Source organism: Physeter macrocephalus, chromosome 10 (assembly GCF_002837175.3).
Source record: "Physeter macrocephalus isolate SW-GA chromosome 10, ASM283717v5, whole genome shotgun sequence".
Classification (NCBI taxonomy): Eukaryota; Metazoa; Chordata; class Mammalia; order Artiodactyla; family Physeteridae; genus Physeter; species Physeter macrocephalus.
This window is the reverse complement of record NC_041223.1, coordinates 70807768-70829641: the sequence shown is the minus strand read 5'-3', so window position 1 is coordinate 70829641 and position 21874 is coordinate 70807768. Positions and strand designations below refer to the sequence as shown.

General features: G+C 40.8%; 1 long non-coding RNA gene across 1 annotated transcript; it reads left to right on the top strand.

The window, feature by feature from the left end:
• Nucleotides 1-5716: 5716 nt before the first annotated feature.
• On the top strand, nt 5717-9618 carry LOC114486989 (uncharacterized). The gene is made up of 3 exons (XR_003681536.1): nt 5717-5849; nt 8864-8932; nt 9148-9618. It is a non-coding gene; the product is annotated as an uncharacterized lncRNA (long non-coding RNA).
• The last annotated feature ends 12256 nt before the right edge of the window (nt 9619-21874 follow it).

Sequence of the window (21874 nt, the reverse complement as noted above, 5' to 3'; positions counted from 1 at the left end):
GGTTACTTGGCTTTATTAAATAAAACAGCCTCTTCTAAACTATGTTCCGTGGAATGTTAGTGTCTTTTGTACTGTGTTCTCTAGAAAATAAGTCCTATGGTCAAATAATTTTGGAGGCGAGGCACTCTATGTACTATATTTCCTTCTAAGAGATTCGCAAAGCACTTTGGCCTGTTGAAGGCTCATATCCTGCAGGAAAGAAAACTACATTTGTTTGACTGATTATTTCCCAAACCTACTTGCTCATGGAGCCGCTTATCATGGCTACCTCCTTCCTTTTTATTTTTTCGGAATACACATTAACCGCTTACAGAACTAATGTTCCGTAGAACACAGTTTGGAGAATACCGAAATAAACCTTTATTCCTCATCATGTATTATCAGGGCTTTATAAGCAGCAAAGAACTGGTTCCACTCTTTCGTCTTGTAAAACCAGCCTTGATATCTTATCTACGTGCAAGACGAGTGCAAAGCAGATGTGGGGATCAGAATAGTCTCTGGGGAAAAGGATAGGCTATTTGTTTGCTGTGCTGAAGGGGCCATAAAAGCAGTAATGTACTTAATGAGGCCTCACCATGGATATATTAGTCTCCATAAAACATTTTATTTAGCCTAACATACAGGTACGTAATGGCCAGTGAGTTTCACAAACAGCTAGTCCCCAGCCTCCAATGTTTATGAAGCGTCTGTTCTTTTTGGAATGACTTTGCCAGGGAGGGTCATGCAAAATTAAAAAGATAAGAGTATTAAAAATTCAGCCAAGACACACCAGAGCTGCCCTGATGATAACATCTATGGTGTAATGTTTCTCAATTCATATAGATTCCCCATCCTGTTCTCAGTAAAAGATAACCCAGCCATTTCCCAACAATCTTTCATTAAAAAATTATTTGGATTGTCATGGGTATATGGCATTTCCTTTTTGCATAAGACAAACCCTCTGTGAGTTGAATTTTTCTAAGAAATTTTGAATTGTAAGAGACAGAAGTGAATGAATATTTATTTAAAGGAAATATTGTAAGTCCTCACTTATACAGTTTACAGAGAACTCCCCCCGCCACTATCACTTTTGTACTTAACAAAAACCCTGTGAGAATGACGGTATTACAGGCACCATAAGTGGCCAAGGACTCTTGGAAAGCTGGCCAGAGCAGCCTTACAGCGTTCAGAAAGTTTATTTGAATTCACCGTAACCGTTATCCTAAGCGACAGGCTCTCCTGGGTTTGATTTCTTGCTCTGTAAGAAAATTCTAGAAGGAAATCACAACAGGATTTTCTCTCATTTGCTGTTACTTCCTTCATGCTTAGTTATGTTCAACCAGCTTATCATCTAGACTCAGCCACAAGCTTACTGTTCCCTAATCCATTGCTTAGCAATAGTCACCTCTTGGATCATGAGAGGTGGTAAGATTCTAGGGTATGTGTGTGAGTGTGCAAACATTTAGGAACTGGTGGGGGATGAAGTACTCAGAGACCATATTTAGACAGAGTTCTGTAGTCCCTGCCGAGGAATGTGGATTTTCTCTAATAGGAAGCCAGAGGAACCTAGGATTTTGGGTGCCTTGGGCAGGGTAGAAGAGGGTTTGATAACACAGGCCCCAGGGAGGAGGCTGTTAACATGAATACGGTGGACAGATGATGAGGATCTGGGAAATGGATTTGGCTGAGACAATGGAGGGGATTCCTGAGGTGGAATTGAACAGTCTGGGAGGTAAGGGAGATACAGAAACTAAAGATATAAATGAGATTTCTAGTATTGGTGACCTCTAATTCTATTATCAGAGAAAAGAACATGGGGGAGAGAACTGCGTTGGTACAGTGGGAGTGTGGGAGAGTCAAAAAAGATAGAAGTCACTTTAGGATGTGGTAAATTTGAAGTGAAACATTTAGAAACGTTCAGAAAGCAGCTAACACAACACTGTAAATCAACTATACTTCAATTTTAAAAAATTAAAAAAAAAAGAGAGCAGTTTGAAATATCACTCCAAATTACAGAGAAAGAAAACAAAACCTGATATCTAGATCTAGAGTTCGACAGTGTTAAAGACCTAGGACACGGACAAAAGCATCCAGGAAGAGGGTGGCTCCAGAATGTATCAGCCCACATAACTCACATAAGTTAGAAATGTCATGTGTTTTTACAATTTGTAAGTCAACTTCATTTCATACTGAGCACCCCTCCTTTTAGTCCAGGGGGAAACTTAATTTCATTTATTTGAGTTTCCCTTCCTCTTATGCTGTGCTGAGGCATCAGGGTACAGAGCAGTGATCTGGTCCTTTGTCATCTATCAAGGAGGTTACTGCTGAGGCTGTCATCCTTCCTACTAGATCCCTTTTTCTCTGCCATGGCTATGCTATGTGATACTGCCTGTGGTTTTGTCTGACTAGCTTAAACTCCACCCAGCCCTTCCACTTGGACTTTTGCTGTCAAGACTGTGGGAGCATGAGGGAAGCATGTCTGCTCTGGGACCCTTTGGTATCTTTCTTCCTTCCTGTCCTTCCTCGAGCCCAGGGACATCTCTTTCTAGGGCAGAGAAAGAAGAAGGATGACGCCCCCTTTTTCTCGCTTCTCACACACTCTCCCATCTTCTCCCCAAACCACCAAGTTCTCTTAAAGGCTTAAACATGTTTTTTTGTGTTGGGGGGAAGTCAGAAGGACTTGCGCTATTTCTGCTTTTGACCCCAATGCATGCCTTCTGGAACTTGTGGGATATCAAGACTGCTACCAGCCTAAACTGGAGGATGGAAACATACAAATACAGATACAGAGAGAAAAAAGATTAATATCTGAAAATACTATCTAGCCACAGCGTTCAAGTGAGAAAAGAAAACAAGCAGGCTGTGGGTTACAGAGTGTAGAGCCAAGAGAGAACAGAAAGATGACATCCAGGGAAGAAGCCAGAAAGCTCCCAGAGGGTAAAACAAAAGCACCGCTCTTGGGATGCCAGGACACAAGGCATGGCCCCGGCTGTGATATAATGGGACAGGTCAGAGGAGGGCAGGTGGGTTTAGAGCCCAGGGCTTTAAAGTATGCCTACAGCCCCGCCTGTGGTTGCGAGGAAGCGTCAGTCAGCTTGGGTTCAGATGGAGCCACGTCCGCCGTGTGCATAATTATGTCATGTCACTTAAGTGTTTTCCCGAGCTTCTCTGTTTCTCCAGTGGTCTCCCTCCCTGGACTACAAGTTCCTCAGGGACAGAGCAATGCACATTCTTATATCCTCAGCCCTGAGCACAATGTCTGACACATAGTAGATTCCTTATCCAGATTTAATGAATGACTAAGAGCCAAGGTTTTCCAAGAGGGCCAGCATTTTATCTGCCCAGCCATGGGGCTGAAATAATCGAAGATCTCAGAGGAATTTCCCTCTGTTGCTGTGCTGAACTAAAGCAAGAGATCTGGCTCCTATGCTGATGAGTCTAGTGATCTGTTTTCCTTGTTTCCAGTGATAATGGTCCCAAGGTACCCATTGGGAGCTGTTTGTTTAGGTCCAGTGGAGTAAAAGATAGAGTTTGAGCATTTCCTGTTTTTACCCTCTCATTTGTATCCTAATGTAGACATTGGGGTCATTATATATTTGAGAGAAAATTTAGATCATGGGTTCAATTCAGAAATAAAGAAATGCGTCACAGGTCTGCATATTCCCTGCACAAGGCATGAGAGAAATTGCTGTAAAGAGAAGGACTATAAACACCCAGGTCTTATTTTTTAAGATCTTCCAGTCTAGTAGAGTAGAATAAGGTAAGTCAAGAAATAGCTATAATTGTAGAAAAATAAATGTGCAAGTGTTGAAAAAATAAAGTATTGGAGGACAGAGGGTTTCTACTGAACTCAAATCACAGATTACACAGAATTTCCCATTTCTTAGATATCCCATTGAAAAGTTATTTTATGGAACCTTGCAAAGTAGAAAGACACTTCATTTTTATAGCATACTTACCCTCTGAAAAAAAATCTTGGAAGCACAAAATAAAATGTACAGGTGGGGTCTAGGTTATACCAACGGTTATATACCAACAAAGAAGAAAGGCATAAGGAAAGGAAGGAAGATTATTGAAGAGGAGCCAGGACTCACTGTTTCCATTTATGGTGAAGTGTATGATTTTTGCCAAGGGGTTACACACAGCAGACTGACTCATTTTTTAGCTTCTAAATCAAAGTTGGAGAGGTACATGGTTTGGAGCCATTTCAGCTGTGTTTGAAGTTGCTCAGAGACCCTTAGGTGAAGGGTGGTGTGTAAATCTAAATAAATATTCTTGTTATTTCATTATTGTTGTGATGAGTTATGTTGTCAGGAATACCAGCTGTTGGAATCAGGCTGGGGCCACAGAGTTGATGCATAGTCACCTAAAGATTGTATTTCACAGCTGTAACCACCCCAAAGAACTTCTGGCAGAGGATCTTCAGCTGTAAATTTATAACCTTCACAGGCATCCAAGCTTTGTTGAAAAAAATCCCTCGAAAATATGTTCTTCTAAATGTCTGGCTTCTGATAGAATCTTATTTATGTATTTTTAGTATGCATGGGTGTGGGGAAGGGGCTGAAAAGGAAGGAGAGTATATCAAAAGCACTTTGAAGGACCTGTAGATTTTTCTTTGTTTTTCTTTCCCCCTAACAAGCCAATTTCGGGTTGCTTATGAAACTAGCCTTTTGGGTTGAAAGAACTAGTGAAGTCATATTTATGGAGTGCCGTCATATTTATTGAGTGCCGGCATATTTATCGGACCAGGGCTGGTGCTTTGGGGACTACAAAATAGATGTCTAAGGTTGACCCTTGCGATTTTGGAATGTCTAGCTAGAGGAAAAAGACCAAGCTGTGAAAAACAATAGGAGGCCTTCCTTAGAAGAGGAACTATCGTTGAATGGTGGGATGTGATTTGGAGTATCTGGGCTACAGAGGGCAGGGTAGGGGCTCACATGAGGTCTCTGAGAGGCTCCCTGCTGTTCTAGAAATGGAAATGACCCTCATGGGGAAAATCCCCCTTGTTCATTCTAACAACAGAACCACCGGTGGAAGGGAAGAGGCACGGAAATGCTGCCCTGCCACCCAGGAGGTGATGGGAGCCTCCTCCTTGGTACCCAGGCACCCAAAGCACACTGTGGCTTTGGCTGCAGAAGCTGAGGATGCGCCCAGGTGCCCAAGATGGAGGATCTGGCCATGGGGAAGAACAGACACCAAAGCTGAGGGTTCATTTCACTGGGATCCCTTGCTCTTCCTGGTGTGAAACCCAGACCATGGAGCTGGCAGCCATGGCCTTGTCCTCCGGTCACAGCCCCTTTCTCAGACTTAGTGGAGCTGTCTGAGGGGTGGCCGCTCATGAGTGGTGACCTGGGAGCTTTTGGGGGCGGGTTGGGCAGCATTATGTTCTCTGATTGGCATCTGGGAAGACTGCCCATGGCAAGGGCACTCCAAAGTGATCAGGTTAACCTCTCTGCCCAAGCCGGATGCCCAAGCCGGCACATCTGGACCCTATCCAGGAAGATTTGTTTTTTCAGGTCACCAGCCTCTGAGGGTAACAGGGCCACGTGAGCACGTTATGCCTAACTTGCCCATCTCGCTGCATCTGCTCGCACGGCTTACTGGGTGACTGCCAAATGCCCCACAGGGATCTTGGGAGTCCTCAGGAGATGCCTGTCATGTGCTCATGAGCAGGGTCAGTCAGCAATCACTCAGTTTCTGCATCGCAGACTCCTGCCCTGATCCAACCAGGGCAGTCACGTCCACTTCTAGTACTTGTCTTCCTCTGGACACAGCCCCATGTGCTGGAGCTCTCAAGGTGCCCAGCTGCGGAGGGGTCTGACCAGGGATCTCCCCACTTTCGGGGCACATGCTGTTAAAGGGATTCCAAGGTAGGACTGTCCTTGGGCTGAGTGCCCCTGCAGAGTTCTCAGTGAATTAGCTCTTGTGGTTTTTGCTTGTATTAATACTTCCCTTTGACACGGGCCTCAGACAGAGGCCAACAGGGATTTGGAGTGAGAATAGCTCTAAGGGGCATCCTGTGTGCTGTGCATCTGGTGTGCTCTCCTTGCCCTCTGAGCACCAAGGCTCTGCCATTGGGTCCAGTGGGCTGTGTCTGGGTCCTACCCAGGAGGCTCCTCGGCCCCTCAACCAACTAGTTCACCAGAGAGCCCCTCTGAGGAGGACATAGCTGGGAACTCACTTTTTTCTTCCTGAGAGAGAGGACTAAGGCTACTTTTATTTTTGAGAATTATTAAAAAATTAATATTTCAAGTAAAGTAATATGTGTATGAAGCCTTAAAATGAAAAATTAGTCACCTGCTCTATCCCATTCAACTCCAGATCCTAACCCCAGAGGTGACCATTGTCAAATCCAGCTGTTTCTTCTGGTATTTATCATCATGTTTCTAAGTAATATGTTTATATCACCCAGTTTTTTTTTTTTAATTGAAGTATAGTTGATTTACAATGTTGTGTCAATCTCTGCTGTACAGGAAGGTGACTCAGTTATACACATATAGACATTCTTTTTTTATATTCTTCTCCATTATAGTTTATCACCATATTTGTCACCATCAGGATGTTGACTGTAGTTCCCTGTGCTATACATTACAGCCTTGTTGTTTATCCATTCTAACTGTAATAGTTTGCATCTGCCAACCCCCCAAAAAAGCCAGCTCTTTCTAGGTTACTTGACTTAGTATGATCATCTCTCATTGCATCCATGTTGCTGCAAATGGCATTCTTTCATTCTTTTTTATGGCTGAGTAGTATTCCATTGTATATATGTACCACATCTTCTTTATCTGTTACTCTGTCGATGGACATTAGGTGGTTTCCATGTTTTGCCTATTTATATCACACAGTTTTGATTTCATAGTTTTGGGCATCATCCCTTAATTTCTTGTCATAGTAAATGAGAGCTTACTGTTGTGTACACATCCCCATTTCCTATTCCACCTGGCCCCCATGGCAGTATCACGAATTTCGCTTAAATCAATCGTCAGGGCTTAGAGTATTATGATTTGCAGTATTGCGGGTGGGGATGATACAGGATTCAAATCAGGTTGTGCATAGATTTAGCCCAATGTCTTGTTTTCATCCCTGACATGCCCTCTGCCTCCTATAACCTGGGCCCCACATCACACATGTCTGTAGTTCTGGGTATCAGGTGATCTCACTTCTTTTCGGTATTCCCCTCTGTGGAAGCTAAGCTGTGCTTTCCTCCTCTCTGCTGAACCAAAACCACACGTCCATCCTTTGACCGTTTGTCAAACATGCGTTGAAATTTCTCATCTGTTGACATCTCTTCGACTGGTCATTTGTTCTTTTGGGCTAAAATCTTTTAAATGCCTTTACTGTCGTTTGCTGGAACTTAGGATACAGTCATAGGTGTATCAATCTGCCGTGTTTAGTCTGCTCTACTGCATTTTGGAGACCTCCTCTGACTCACGTTCTGTTAGAGTCCTACTTCCTGCTCACTTCGAACCTAACTGTGTGACATTGAGTAAAACTCTCGGACCCTCTGGGCTTCAGTTTCTCACCTGTATAGGCAGCTATAAAAACCTGTAAACAGCAAAGCGAGTGCCCGTTTTGTCAAGTCCGTGTTGCTGTGTGACTGAAATGAGATTGGGTACGTGGGAATGCCCTGGAAAAAACAAAAGTGGGATGAAAATTAAAACCATTGCGAGTAAAACTAAGAAACAGAGAGAACCTCTTTATACAAATGGCAAAGGGTCCCTTTTTCTCAGATATCCTGGCCTTCCCGGTGTTGATGTGTACCAGCATACGCATAGGGGTGTTCATCTAATAACATTCTACTTGTTTTGATCCAAATTCCTTCTCTCACTTCGGCAAAGCTCACCTTAGCGTGGCTTTTGGTTTCATCTCCTCCATCATCCTTGAATACCTCGAGGAAGGTATAAGATGTCTCTAGTGTTCCTTGGTCCCAGTTTGAGCCCTCTCTTAAAATTTTTTCTATTTAATTGCAAATTTATGTCCCAGCACTGTAAATCCATGTCCTCCTACATTGTCTGTTGGGTTATATTACTTGTATAGATCAAGGAAAACAGTAGAGAGAAATAAAAATGAAATGTTAAACACAGCCGTCATTTTATAACATAAATTGCAACTTGCTAGAATCTATGGCATTAGAAGGCTGGACCTTCACAATGGATTACTGTGAGGTTGAAAGCATAATAAGAGGAAGTGCTTTGTCAACCATCAAGGTCTATAACAAATGTAAGAAATTGCTGTCGTCGTTGTCCATTTCTCTGGGCCTTAGTTTGCTTGTCTGTGAGATGAGTTGTTTAGAGTCCTGGTTCTGCTATGGTGATTTAGGCCCCCTACAGCTTAACCCTCCCGCTGATTGCAGCTAAAACCTCAGGATAAAATTTTTAAAATAGCTACCTGAAGACTCTGAAAAGCCTTATATGTAGTTGAACTAGGCAGTCAGCTACAGGGTGTGATTGAAAAGGGACACCAAACACTCTGCAGCCCTACTGACCTGATCTATAGGTTTTCTGTCCAGTTCCTGAAAACCTGTCTTGGAGGTTAACTTTTAGGTAAAAGGAAGCAAAAATGCCAATATTCCTTGGAAAGGTAACACCTCTGGATGCTGCTATTAATATTTCATTATAAGTTAGTTCAGCAGAGGGGACTTGAATCCTGTGAACAAACCCAGATATGAGCTCTGCTTTATCTGTCCCATAGAGCAAAAGCACCACAAGAGGACACTGTTTATGCTTCTAGGTGCGAAATGCAACAAGATTTAAAAGTCCGAGAAGTAATGTCAATTACAAGTTGGTGATGCAGTTCCATCAAGTAGGCCTTTTCCTGCTGAAAATTTAAAAACCATCTTCTGTGGTTTTTCCAAAATAAAAATTTTATTCTCTTGATATTCTAGCCTTGGAAAGTAGGGGGTTTCTCCATGAAGAGAGAGAATTTAAGGAATCCCAGAGCTTCCAAACTTTAGGTGAGAATTAAAGTATTCTTTATAACAATGCCTAATAATATAACTTTATGTTTTTGTAAATCCAAATGGTTTCATGCCCTCTCCATATTGAAAAATAACAATATTAATCAATGTTTCTCATCTTTATCTCTTATGTCAGAAGATGTTGAGGCGGCTTTTATTATTTGTTGTACTCATTGAATAGAATTTTGTTTCCCTATTTGTGTTTTAAAAAGCAAATAAAAGCTGATCCAACACCCAAAAATCAAAGTCATCCACCACATCAACAAGCCAAAGAAGAAAAATCATATTCACCGATAGGAAAAAGTGTTTGACAAAATCTGATACCTACCGTGATAAAAGAATCTCTCGGCGAATTGAGTAGAGGGGAACTTCCTCAACTTGATAAAGCACAGCTACAAGAAATCTCCAGCATGACGTGGTGTGGTTCCTGGCTTGGCCGCGCTAGCTATGCCACCGGGAGAATAGTGTGTCGGTGCTGTGGTGGCAGGGATGGGGGTAGGGAAAGCACCGAGCATTGTTTTGGGGAGACGCTGAAAGTGGAGAGCAAAACATTGAGACAGTGATGGTGAGCATTGGGTCAAAGTCATACCAGAGTCACAATTTGCCAGGAGCCACCGGGCAAGTTTGTGGTATTGGTGTTGCCCTCTGGTCTGTAGACATAGCCGTGCCTAGACCTGAAGAAATAATGCCAATAAACACGTGAAGTGGAAGGGCTAGTCATTCTTCTAGGTCTATTTAGCTGTCCCTTTTCAGGATTGATTTGGCCAAAGGATTCTGCCTGTGTTGTCAGGATTCATAAGCACCAGCTTGAAAATAATAGAGATGACATATGACATACTCAATATTTGACACGGATACCACAGATATTGGCCTAACGGTGTTCAATTGTGATACGTCTGGTACGGTTAAGCCTTCCCCCTTCATGGTTTGTGTTACAGTAGCTGTTGAATGTTTTCCCTAGATTTTGCTGAACATACCTCTTGTCCACCCTTCTAAAATCTTATCCTCATTGGTCCAGAGGGATGTTTTCAACTCAGAAGCTCCATTTTACATGAGACTAAAACTTCAAACCTTATTCTCTTTCTTTGGTGTGATTCATATACTGGCTTCAAAATACTGCTGTGTGATGACTTACACCAAAGAATGCTTCATAAAAAACAGTAATAATATATTTTATAGCAAGTAGACTCTTTTAACATATCATGTTTGTAGGATAGCATCAAGGTAAACAGGGAGTGTTGACATTACCAGAATTTTAGGAGATCTGCCAAAATATAAGCATAGAAACCACAGGTGGGGCAAGTTTTCCTTGTCTGGAAATCAATTATGTTACAAGAGGAAAGAGTAGATGGCTTTTTCCTGTCACCTCCAAATTTAAGAAGACAGAGTCCCAACTCTACATACTCCTTGGGAATTCTCAGCATGACTGAATTTCAGGGCTTTGGTTTCATTTGTGTTCCATAAGTCACTACCAAGATTTTAATATCCCGAGTATGAGAGTCAGCTGTAATAAGTTGGAGCTGTGTTGTCTGGCTGCCCATGTCCCCAAGATGGCAAGCAAATTGACTTTCTCCTTTGCTATTATTTTACTTAAGGCAACCTTTAAAAATATGTGTTAGTTTTACTTTAGCCATTGAAAAGACAAGAACGTAAACCAGAAACTGCACTTGCTACCAAAAGGCATATTTAAACTAAAAGGAATATGGAAACCACTGATTTAAATCTGATACTCTCTCACAAACACACCAGATGTTTTATATACCAAATTATCTCTGGGTGCTGAAATCTAGATCTTCTGACATCCAAATATTGCTATTGCAAGTGTTGAAATACTCCCAAGTTTAACATGTGTAAGGAAACCAAACCTCTCTCCAGATAAAACTATGCAATCTCAAACCCTCCGAAGAGATATGCTTTATTTAAAGGATTGTAAATGTGCGGTAAGGCATAAAAAACGCCATATGACATAAGGTGTTTAGGTTATAGTTAACATGTTTATTTTCAGAGGTTCAACAACATTAATCCATGGCAGGTGTGCGGCCTATGATTTAAAACAATTTTGTTTCAAGCCATTCATATCACTGCTTAAGAGATGACTTCATTCTTTCCAGTTACCATATGTCTTAACCATGCAAATGAGAAGGAAAAGAACATCTGGTCAACCATTGTTGTCTTGCCTGTCATATAGGACATGTGGCATTCCGTGTGCTTCTCATCGAGTTCCTTCGGGACGTCAGCATGGCCAATGGTTTCATATTTTACACAGCTGGTGCATTTAGGACATACCGTCAATCTTAGCTCAGTAGCATCCTTACACCTTTGAGTTTTTATTGGGCTTTTGGTGATGAATTCCATTTTTAGATGCTGCAAACCTCTCTCCTGGAGCTTCAAGTGAGAGTAGCATATTTGTGTAGCGAGATCTCTTTATAATTTGACAGTTGATGGGTAGAAATGTGGCCTAGGAAGAGACAATTCTCTGGAAATTATGAACTAAGATTGCAATATCTTAGTGTTAATACTAACTTTATTTTAGCATCCTTGGGAAAAATTCACTGAGCTCTGTATATCTTTATTTAATCCCTTGTAAAATGTAAAACAGTCACCAAATCATCCTGACATTGTGCTAATCATTGGATGAGGCTATAATACCCATGCATGTCTTTATGTACAAAGCAAATCCCCTCTTCTTTTAGGGTGCATGTTTGAATGATTATCTTAAAAAGCATGATTTGAGAATTACAGCACAAATTTGGTAACATATTTCATCACTGTGCTACCTCCCATTTGGCCAATTTGGTTATATGCTTGCTTTTGCCCAGGGCTTTGACAGCAAATCTAGGCATCTGAAGTTAGAGTTTCTTGGGATCAGTGACTCATTCTTTGCCACTGCTAAATCCATCCTGTGAAGGAGTGTTTATTCAGGTGAGGAAGGCTTAGTCCTAATCTAAGAAAAGCACACAGGTGATCAGGATACAATTAATATCTCTAAACTTACATGTTTTTTACTTTTCTGAACTGAAGACAGTTTTATTGCTTATTTTTTCTAAGTCCATGTCTTTCTTGAATAATGCCCAAGTAGAATCATTTCTACAATGTGAGGAATAACTAAACTGGCAGCTTTATTTTCAGGTACAGATACAAATATGGATGTATATATATGTATATATAGTCTCAAAAAATTAATTTAAAAGTAAGCAACAATCCAGATATTCAGAACATGTTTAAATCATGGCCAATATAAGTATAGCATGCATTTTCTTTGTTATCTCTCTCCCATTAATATTCACACGATTGAACAAAAAAGGGGTTTTCTTTTCTTTTTTATTTTCTTCTGCGTAATCAGTTCTTTAAGAAGCTGTGAGAGCTGGACTGTATTTTCTTTAGCTTCTGAATTCCAGCCAGCACACTGGGGGCAGTTAAATAATAAATAATAACAAATACTGGGTTTATTGACTCCTGAACCCTTGAATCAATCAATTATTCATCATATTATGGCAAGATCAAAGGGATAAAATTCCAAAACTGACTGCAAGACGTAAATGGATAAATCTCCCAGCAGAAATAATTGCAAACCATTTTGATCAAATATAAAATGCTGATCAGTTATGCTCTTTAGGGCTCAGTAACTTAGGTTTATTTAAATGCTGTAAAGTACATCCCTCCAGGATCTAATGATCTCCTAAACATCACTCGTTAGGGTAAAGCATTGTCGTCTAATCACCCTAAAGACTGAAGCCACAGATTCACAGTGGTGAGAACCATCTATATTTTAAAGGATAATTTCCCTGAAAAATGTCCCTTTGCAATATATGATTTGGACTTTTCAGTAAGTCTTACAACTTGGTCAGTTTCTGTTGTTTGCATCAAAATTAACTTTCCTTTTCCTAGTCTCTAATCATTGGCTACTAAGTACTAAAGTAAGAGATTTTATGTGAGCATTTTGATCAGTCTACAAGAAACAATGTAGTTGGTACTAAGAAAAAGAGTGAGTCACCAGACAGAGAAAGTTCTGCCCCAGGTCAGAACTTGCACTATACAGTAATAACACTCAGCCACAATAATGTGCCCAAAGGTTTCTCCTATGGCCACCAGACTCCAGAATCATAACTGCTGGATGTTTATGCTGGCTGTTACGGATTTGCTTTCTGGGTTCACTCGCTCACCCCTTGAGGAGTGTATCAGATGTGTAGTCCTTACCCAGGGGAGATTTCTCTGAGTCCAGGGAACCCCCCTGTGTATTGCCAGGGGATGTGGTCTTTCCAATAGCCTGCTCAGAACACAAGCAACAACCCTAGAAAGAGAGTTTCTTTTGGATAACTGAGATGCTGCCTTTAGGAAATCTATTGTCCCTATGATTCTGGGGTTGCCTTGTTGGATAAGGACCTCTGGGAAGTCTTATTTTCAAGACCTCAGGAAGTTAGAATTCAGGTTAAGATCTGGATGTTGTGTTCTGGGGTTTTTCCCTTTTAAGGGATGGATTGAATTAATTCGTTTATCAACAGACATTGCTGAACATCTACTGTGTGCCGGATAGTATAGGTTCAAATAGGAATAGGATTTGATCAGTGTACTTTGGGATTTATCGAACCATCTCTTAGAGTCGAGTGGTACTTTCACATCCATTATCTCCTTTAATCAACCGAGCCATTCTCTGAAGGATGTATCATAGTTTAAGATAAGGACAGTGAGGCTCAGTGAGTTGACATAGTTTGCCTAAGGTTGATTAGTTAGTGTCAAAATAAGGACTTCACAGAGTTCTGCTTCTTGGTCTGGTGTTCTTTCTTCTACATTATAGCACAGATTTCCCTTCTGAGTCTTGGTTTCTTCTTCCATAAATTAAGGCAGAGAGACATTTTTTGTCAAATTATCTTCTTTCTAAACATTCTGTGTTTTATGCATAACCAGTATTTGGATGTAAGGAATTAGGACTTTAATCTCAGTGCCTTGTCACCTCACTCAAACACCTTGAGGCTTCAGTAAACCAGCTGTCACAATGCCTTCCCAATCCTGGGCTTCCTCAAGTCCGGTGGTGTGTTTATTCCTGAGAGCTTCTTGGTGTTGGTCTCCCATGACCTGCCAGAAGAGTTCTTAGGAAGGGGTCTGGTTCCGAAGACCTTTCCTCCCCTCCTTTTATAGTCTGTCCCTTCCCCAGGTCACAAGGATTGGGTGGTTAGTTGATAGCATTTGCTAGGGATCTCCTAGCCCTTCTCTTCCTGAGACATCAGAACCACAGCTCTCTTCCCTGTGGGTTTCTCGTATGCCATCCCAAGATGCTGGGAGAACAGCCTTTCCTGGGATGAGCACCATCTAACCTCTTGTTATAGGTTGAATTGTGTTCCTTCAAAATTTTATATGTTGAAGCCTTACTCCCCAGTACTTTAGAATGTGACCCTATTTGGAAATAAGGTCAGTGCAATTGTAATTAGTTAAGTTAGGAAAAGGTCATACTACAGTAAGATGGGTCCCTAATCCAATATGATGGTTCTCTTATGAAGGGGGAGATTTAGACATATACACAGGGAGAGTGCCATGTGAAGATGAAGGCAGAAATCAGGGTAAGGCAGCAGAAGCCCATGAACAACAAAGATGGCCAGCAAACTCAAGAAACTAGCAGAGCGGCATGGGCCAGATTCTCCCTTACAGCCTCAGAATGAACTGATTTCAGATGCCTAGTCTTTAGAACTATGAAGCGATAAATTTCTGCTGATACTTTGTTAATGGCCGCCTTAGCAAAGTAATATACCCCTTATGTAATAGAACTAGCTTGGAGAGAAAGCACTTCTCTTGGCTCAGAATGATATATCCCTTAATTCTTACCATTAATGGAAGAATGTCCACTCATACCTTTCTACCTAGGCAATCAGTTGTCCTCAAGTGACCAAGTAGTTGCCCAAAGCCTTATGCAAATGACCCAGAGCACTGGCCCTCACTACCTCTTGTATGTCTTCCTAAAACCTGCTCATAGTGTTCCCTAAGGCCTTTCTGTTATGCTTGGGCTCCACAGGCCTTTGACTCCTTGAAGATTTAATGATGATTGTGCTTCATTTAGTGGTGATTTAATTCTCAGTGTGCTTCTCATAGGAGAAAGAAGACTATGCTTTGATTTGTAAAATCTGTTACTGTTTGAGATGCTACTTTCCTCCCAACTACAAAACACCAATGAGTGTCCTTCATTTCCCTCCCACATGAGCCCAGAGCACCCTGCCTCCAGCTTGATTAACTTTTCATTCATCCATCCTTTCATACATCAAACATTTACCAAAGATCAACTATATGTTGTCAATATGAAGAAGTGAGCAAAGACCTGCCCCTGCAGAGCTCCCAGTCTAGTAGGGGAGACACTCAATGTCTCACGGGAGAGTCAGACACAGAAGGACTTGTTCTGTAATGACCCTGTGGTAGAGTATTTTACCATATGAGGCCAGAGGCAAAAGTGGCTAAATATCCTTGGAAGAAAAGTTTTGGAAGTCTTCACAGAGGAAGTGACTTTTGTAGAATGAGGAAAGAATTGATGGCAATTGGAGGAAAGACAGGAGGGGGCACAGGATGGGGAAGGGATCCGAGGTCGAGGCGACATGGGGAAGGCTCCCTGCCTTGAAAATTCTGGCTCTATGTGGCTAGAGTGTGTATAGGACGCATAGATATAGGTTTGGTAGGAGAATGGGGCTCAAAAGTGAATGTGGGGTCAGTAGGGGATGGTTTTCCACACCTTGAGTGGAATTTGAAATAATAGGAAGCTCCTGAAGGTATTTATGATTTGGAGCAGTATCATCAGATTTGTTTTTTTTAATGATCATTCTGGAGGCAGAGAAACACATGATTTAGAAAAGGTAGAGATTGGTGGCTGGAGACCAGTAAGGAGGCTGCATTTCTTGAAATAAAAAATTAGAACACGGTTCAACAAGTACTAATGTGGTTGTGGACACAACGGGACAAAGTAGTTAAAATCGGCATTATTTAGAAATATTTACAGAAGCTGTACCTAGGGGCAATGCAGGAAAGAGAGAATGAAAGTGTAAAGCAGGGCAGTGTAAGTTGGAATGGAGAGAGAGGGAGGCATTTATGAGTTAAAAAGGACAGAATAAATGATATTTAATTTGGGAGTAAAGAAGAAACAGGAGTCAAAGGTGGCCTCCAGATAATTTATTTGTCCATAAAGATAATAGCAGATGGAGATACTAAGATAAGAAAAAAAGGAATGAATTTCCTGAGAATGCTAATGGGTTCCATTTTGGAAATAGTGAGTTTGAGGTACTTACAGAGGATATCTAGGGAGAGAGAACTCTAGGTGGTTGGAAATATTGGACAAGAGCTCAGAGGGGGTGTTTAGAAATAATTATAACAATAACAATAAAATAATATCTATGCTTTATTAAACTCTTATGATATGCCAGCCACTGCTACTCAGTCCCTTGTGTTCATTATTTCATTTAGTTCCTTTGACAATCCAGTGAAGGATTATCTTCTTTCTATAGGTGCAAAAACTCACAGTAGTCAAATAGCTAGTACGTAACAGAATTGGGATTCCAACCCAAGTCTGTCTGTGTTCTCAACCCCTCCCTCTATAGCCACTACTGCATGCATGTCTGTGATACTGTCCAGTTAAGGCCATGCAGGGCCCGTCCGTGGAAGGGAATCCATAAATTTCTGCTAAATAACTGAACGAGGCTCTGGGTGCCACCTAGGTGAGTTCCAGGAAGAAAAGGATTGCACAGTTGATTGAAAGACACCAACAAACAACAGACACCTCTAGTGAGAACACAGAGTCAGCTGCTACTATAGGGAGTGGGAGACACAACAGCCTTCTCCCTGTCAGAGGGACAAGTCTCCCTGGCCCTTACGTCTCACAAAATACCCCACTGAAGATGGTTCCACCTAATGGGCTGAGGATCCCTTTGGACGTGGAGTCCTCCAAGACCCCCTTTGTGATTCTCATGAAGTGATGTGTACTCTCTTGCCCTCCTAATCCCCAGCCATCCAGAAGATCCTCTACAAGCCTGTGGTCCCAGGGAAAGCAACAATTAACAACCCCAGCACTTTTCTGGAGAATGAAAAAACTGAAATTATGTTTTCCAGGTTAGTTTTCCTGGTGTGTACTCCCCTAAAAGGCCCAGGCTTTAGCCCTTCCTGAAGTCTATTCCTACTTCCTTAACCCACCTATGTTGCACCAATAGGGGTAAACACACAATACCACATTCCTTTAAAAGGGCCAATTTATTAAGGATGCAGTGGACCAAAAAAAAAACAAATGTGGCACCAATTTTTGCCTCTCTTCCAATCTCTCACCTTTGATATGAAGGTGTAATAGCCAACTCTCTGCATATGTTTGATCAGCTGGATGTAGCTGGTAATATACATGAGAGTAAATTCTCCCACTGACTGTTCAAGGGGATAGAAAAAGAGGCAAGTTAGTCTCCAACTGTCATCATCTGAATAGGCAGATTTAGATGCACATTGTGGCAACTCTCACTTGGTATTCAAACCTTCTTTTTTTAAAAATTTAATTTAATTTTTTTTATACAGCAGGTTCTTATTAGTCATCCATTTTATCCACGTCGGTGTATACATGTCAATACCAATCTCCCAATTCATCTCACCACCACCCCCACCCCCTACTCTCCCCCCTTGGTGTCCATACGTTTGTTCTCTACATCTGTGTCTCTATTTCTGCCCTGAAAACCAGTTCATCTGTACCATTTTTCTAGATTCCACATATATGTGTTAATATACAATATTTGTTTTTCTTTTTCTGACTTACTTCACTCTCTTTGGAGAAATGTCTATTTAGTTCTTCTGCCCATTTTTGGATTGGGTTGTTTGTTTTTTTGTTATTGAGCTGCAAGAGTTGCTTATAAATTTTGGATATTAGTCCTTTGTCAGTTGCTTCGTTTGCAAATATTTTCTCCCATTCTGAGGGTTGTCTTTTGGTCTTGTTTATGGTATCCTTTGCTGTGCAAAAGCTTTTAAGTTTCATTAGGTCCCATTTGTTTATTTTTGTTTTTATTTCCATTACTCTGGGAGGTGAGTCAAAAAGATCTTGCTGTCATTTATGGCATAGAGTGTTCTGCCTATGTTTTTCTCTAAGAGTTTGATAGTGTCTGGCCTTACATTTAAGTCTTTAATCCATTTGGAGTTTATTTTTGTGTATGGTGTTAGGGAGCGTTCTACTTTCATTCTTTTACATGTAGCTGTCCAGTTTTCCCAGCACCACTTATTGAAGAGGCTGTCTTTTCTCCATTGTATAATCTTGCCTCCTTTGTCAAAGATAAGGTGACCATATGTGTGTGGGTTATTCTCTGAGCTTTCTATCCTGTTCCATTGATCTATATTCCTGTTTTTGTGCCAGTACCATACTGTCTTGATTACCGAAGTCTGGGAGCCTGATTCCTCCAGCTCTGTTTTTCTTTCTCAAGATTGCTTTAGCTATTTGGGGTCTTTTGTGTTTCCATACAAATTGTGAAATTTTTTGTTCAGGTTCTGTGAAAAATGCCAGTAGTAGTTTGATAGGGATTGCATTGAATCTGTAGATTGCTTTGCGTAGTTTGGTCATTTTCACAATGTTGATTCTTCCAATCCAAGAACATGTTATATCTCTCCATCTGTCTGTAACATCTTTAATTTCTTTCATCAGTGTCTTTTAGTTTTCTGCATACAGGTCTTTTGTCTCCCTAGGTAGGTTTATTCCTATGTATTTTATTCTTTTTGTTGCAATGGTAAATGGGAGTGTTTTCTTAATTTCACTTACAGAGTTTTCATCATTAGTGTATAGGAATGCAAGAGATTTCTATGTATTAATTTTGCATCCTGCTACTTTACCAAGTTCATTGATTAGCTCTAGTAGTTTTCTGGTAGCATCTTTAGGATTCTCTATGTATAGTATCATGTCATCTGCAAACAGTGACAGCTTTACTTCTTCTTTTCCCATTTGGATTCCTTTTATTTCTTTTTCTTCTCTGATTGCTGTGGCTAAAACTTTCAAAAGTTTTGCATATGTTGAATAATAGTGGTGAGAGTGGGCAACCTTGTCTTGTTCCTGATCTTATTGGGAACGGTTTCAGTTTTTCACCATCGAGGCTGATGTTGGCTGTGGTTTTTGTCAAATATGACCTTATTAGGTTGAGGTAAGTTCCTTCTGTGCCTACTTTCTGGAGGGGTTTTCTCATAAACGGGTATTGAATTTTGTCGAAAGCTTTCCCTGCATCTATTGAGAGAATCATATTGTTTTTCTCCTTCAATTTGTTAATATGGTGTATCACATTGATTGATTTGCATATATTGAAGAATCCTTGCATTCCTGGGATAAACCCCACTTGATCATGGTGTATGATTCTTTTAATGTACTGTCGGATTCTGTTTGCTAGTATCTTGTTGAGGATTTTTGCATCTATGTTCATCAGTGATATTGGCCTGTAGTTTTCTTTCTTTGTGACATCTTTGTCTGGTTTTGGTATCAGGGTGATGGTGGCCTCATAGAATGAGTTTGGGAGTGTTCCTCCCTCTGCTATCTTTTGGAAGAGTTTGAGAAGGATAGGTGTTAGCTCTTCTCTAAATGTTTGATAGAATTCGCCTGTGAAGCCATCTGGTCCTGGGCTTTTGTTTGTTGGAAGATTTTTAATCACAGTTTCAATTTCAGTGCTTGTGATTGGTCTGTTCATATTTTCTATTTCTTCCTGGTTCAGTCTCGGCAGCTTGTGCATTTCTAAGAATTTGTCCATTTCTGCCAGGATGTCCATTTTATTGGCATACAGCTGCTTGTAGTAATCTCTAATAATCTTTTGTATTTCTGCAGTGTCAGTTGTTACATCTCCTTTTTCATTTCTAATTCTATTGATTTGAGTCTTCTCCCTTTTATTCTTGATGAGTCTGGCTAATGGTTTATCAATTTTATTTATCTTCTCAAAGAACCAGCTTTTAGTTTTATTGATCTTTGCTACTGTTTTCTTCATTTCTTTTTCATTTATTTCTGATCTGATCTTTATGATTTCTTTCCTTCTGCTAAATTTGGGGTTCTTTTGTTCTTCTTTCTCTAATTGCTTTAGGTGCAAAGGTAGGTTGTTTATTCGAGATGTTTCCTGTTTCTTAAGGTAGGATTGTATTGCTATAAACTTCCCTCTTAGAACTGCTTTTGCTGCATCCCATAGGTTTTGGGTCGTCGTGTCTCCATTGTCATTTGTTTCTAAGTATTTTTTGATTTCCTCTTTGATTTCTTCAGTGATCACTTCGTTATTAAGTAGTGTATTGTTTAGCCTCCATGTGTTTGTATTTTTTACAGATCTTTTCCTGTAATTGATATCTAGTCTCATAGCGTTGTGGTCAGAAAAGATACTTGATATGATTTCAATTTTCTTAAATTTGCCAAGGCTAGATTTGTGACCCAATATATGATCTATCCTGGAGAATGTTCCATGAGCACTTGAGAAAAATGTGTATTCTGTTGTTTTTGGATGGAATGTCCTATAAATATCAATTAAGTCCATCTTGTGTAATGTATCATTTAAAGCTTGTGTTTCCTTATTTATTTTCATTTTGGATGATCTGTCCATTGGTGAAAGTGGGGTGTTAAAGTCCCCTACTATGATTGTGTTACTGTCGATTTCCCCTTTTATGGCTGTTAGTATTTGCCTTATGTATTGAGGTGCTCCTATGTTGGGTGCATAAATATTTACAATTGTTATATCTTCTTCATGGATCGAACCCTTGATCATTATATAGTGTCCTTCTTTGTCTCTTGTAATAGTTTTTACTTTAAAGTCTATTTTGTCTGATATGAGAATTGCTACTCCAGCTTTCTTCTGATTTCCATTTGCATGGAATATCTTTTTCCATCCCCTCACTTTCAGTCTGTATGTGTCCCTAGGTCTGAAGTGGGTCTCTTGTAGACAGCATATATATGGGTCTCGTTTTTGTATCCATTCAGCCAACCATTTTCTTAATTGTTTTGGGTTTGTTATTGTAGGTCTTTACCTTCTCTTGTGTTTCCTGCCTAGAGAAGTTCCTTTAGCATTTGTTGTAAAGCTGGTTTGGTTGTGCTGAATTCTCTTAGCTTTTCTTGTCTGTAAAGGTTTTAATTTCCCTTTCAAATCTGAATGAGAGGGCTTCCCTGGTGGTGCAGTGGTTGAGAGTCCGCCTGCCGATGCAGGGGACGTGGGTTCGTGCCCCGGTCCGGGAGGATCCCACATGCCGTGGAGCGGCTCGGCCCGTGAGCCATGGCCGCTGAGCCTGCGCGTCCGGAGCCTGTGCTCCGCAATGGGAGAGGCCACAACAGTGAGAGGCCCGCGTACCTCTGCAGTAGTTATTTCAACTATTTTATCTTCCAGGTGACGTATCCGTTCTTCTGCCTCAGTTATTCTGCTATTGATCCCTTCTAGAGATTTTTAAATTTCATTTATTTTGTTGTTCATCATTGTTTATTTGGTCTTTAGTCATTCTAGGTCCTTGTTAAACTTTTTTTTTGTATTTTCTCCATTCAATTTTGAAGATTTTGGATCATCTTTACTATCATTATTCTGAATTCTTTTTCAGGTAGACTGCCTAGTTCCTCTTTATTTGTTAGGTCTGGTGGGTTTTTACCTTGCTCCTTCATCTGTTGTTTCTTTTTCTTCTCATTTTGCTTAACTTACTGTGTTTGGGGTCTCGTTTTCACAGGCTGCAGGTTCGTAGTTCCTGTTGTTTTTGATCTTTGCCCCCAGTGGTTAAGGTTGGTTCAGTGTGTTGTGTAGGCTTCCTGGTGGAGGGGACTAGTGCCTGTTTTCTGGTGGATAAGGCTGGATCTTGTCTTTCTGGTTGGTAGGTCCACGTCTGGTGGTGTGTTTTGGGGTGTCTGTGACCTTATTATGATTTTAGGCAGCCTCTCTGCTAAGGGTGTGGTTGTGTTCCTGTCTTGCTAGTTGTTTGACATAGGGTGTCCAGCACTGTAGCCTGCTGGTCGTTGAGTGGAGC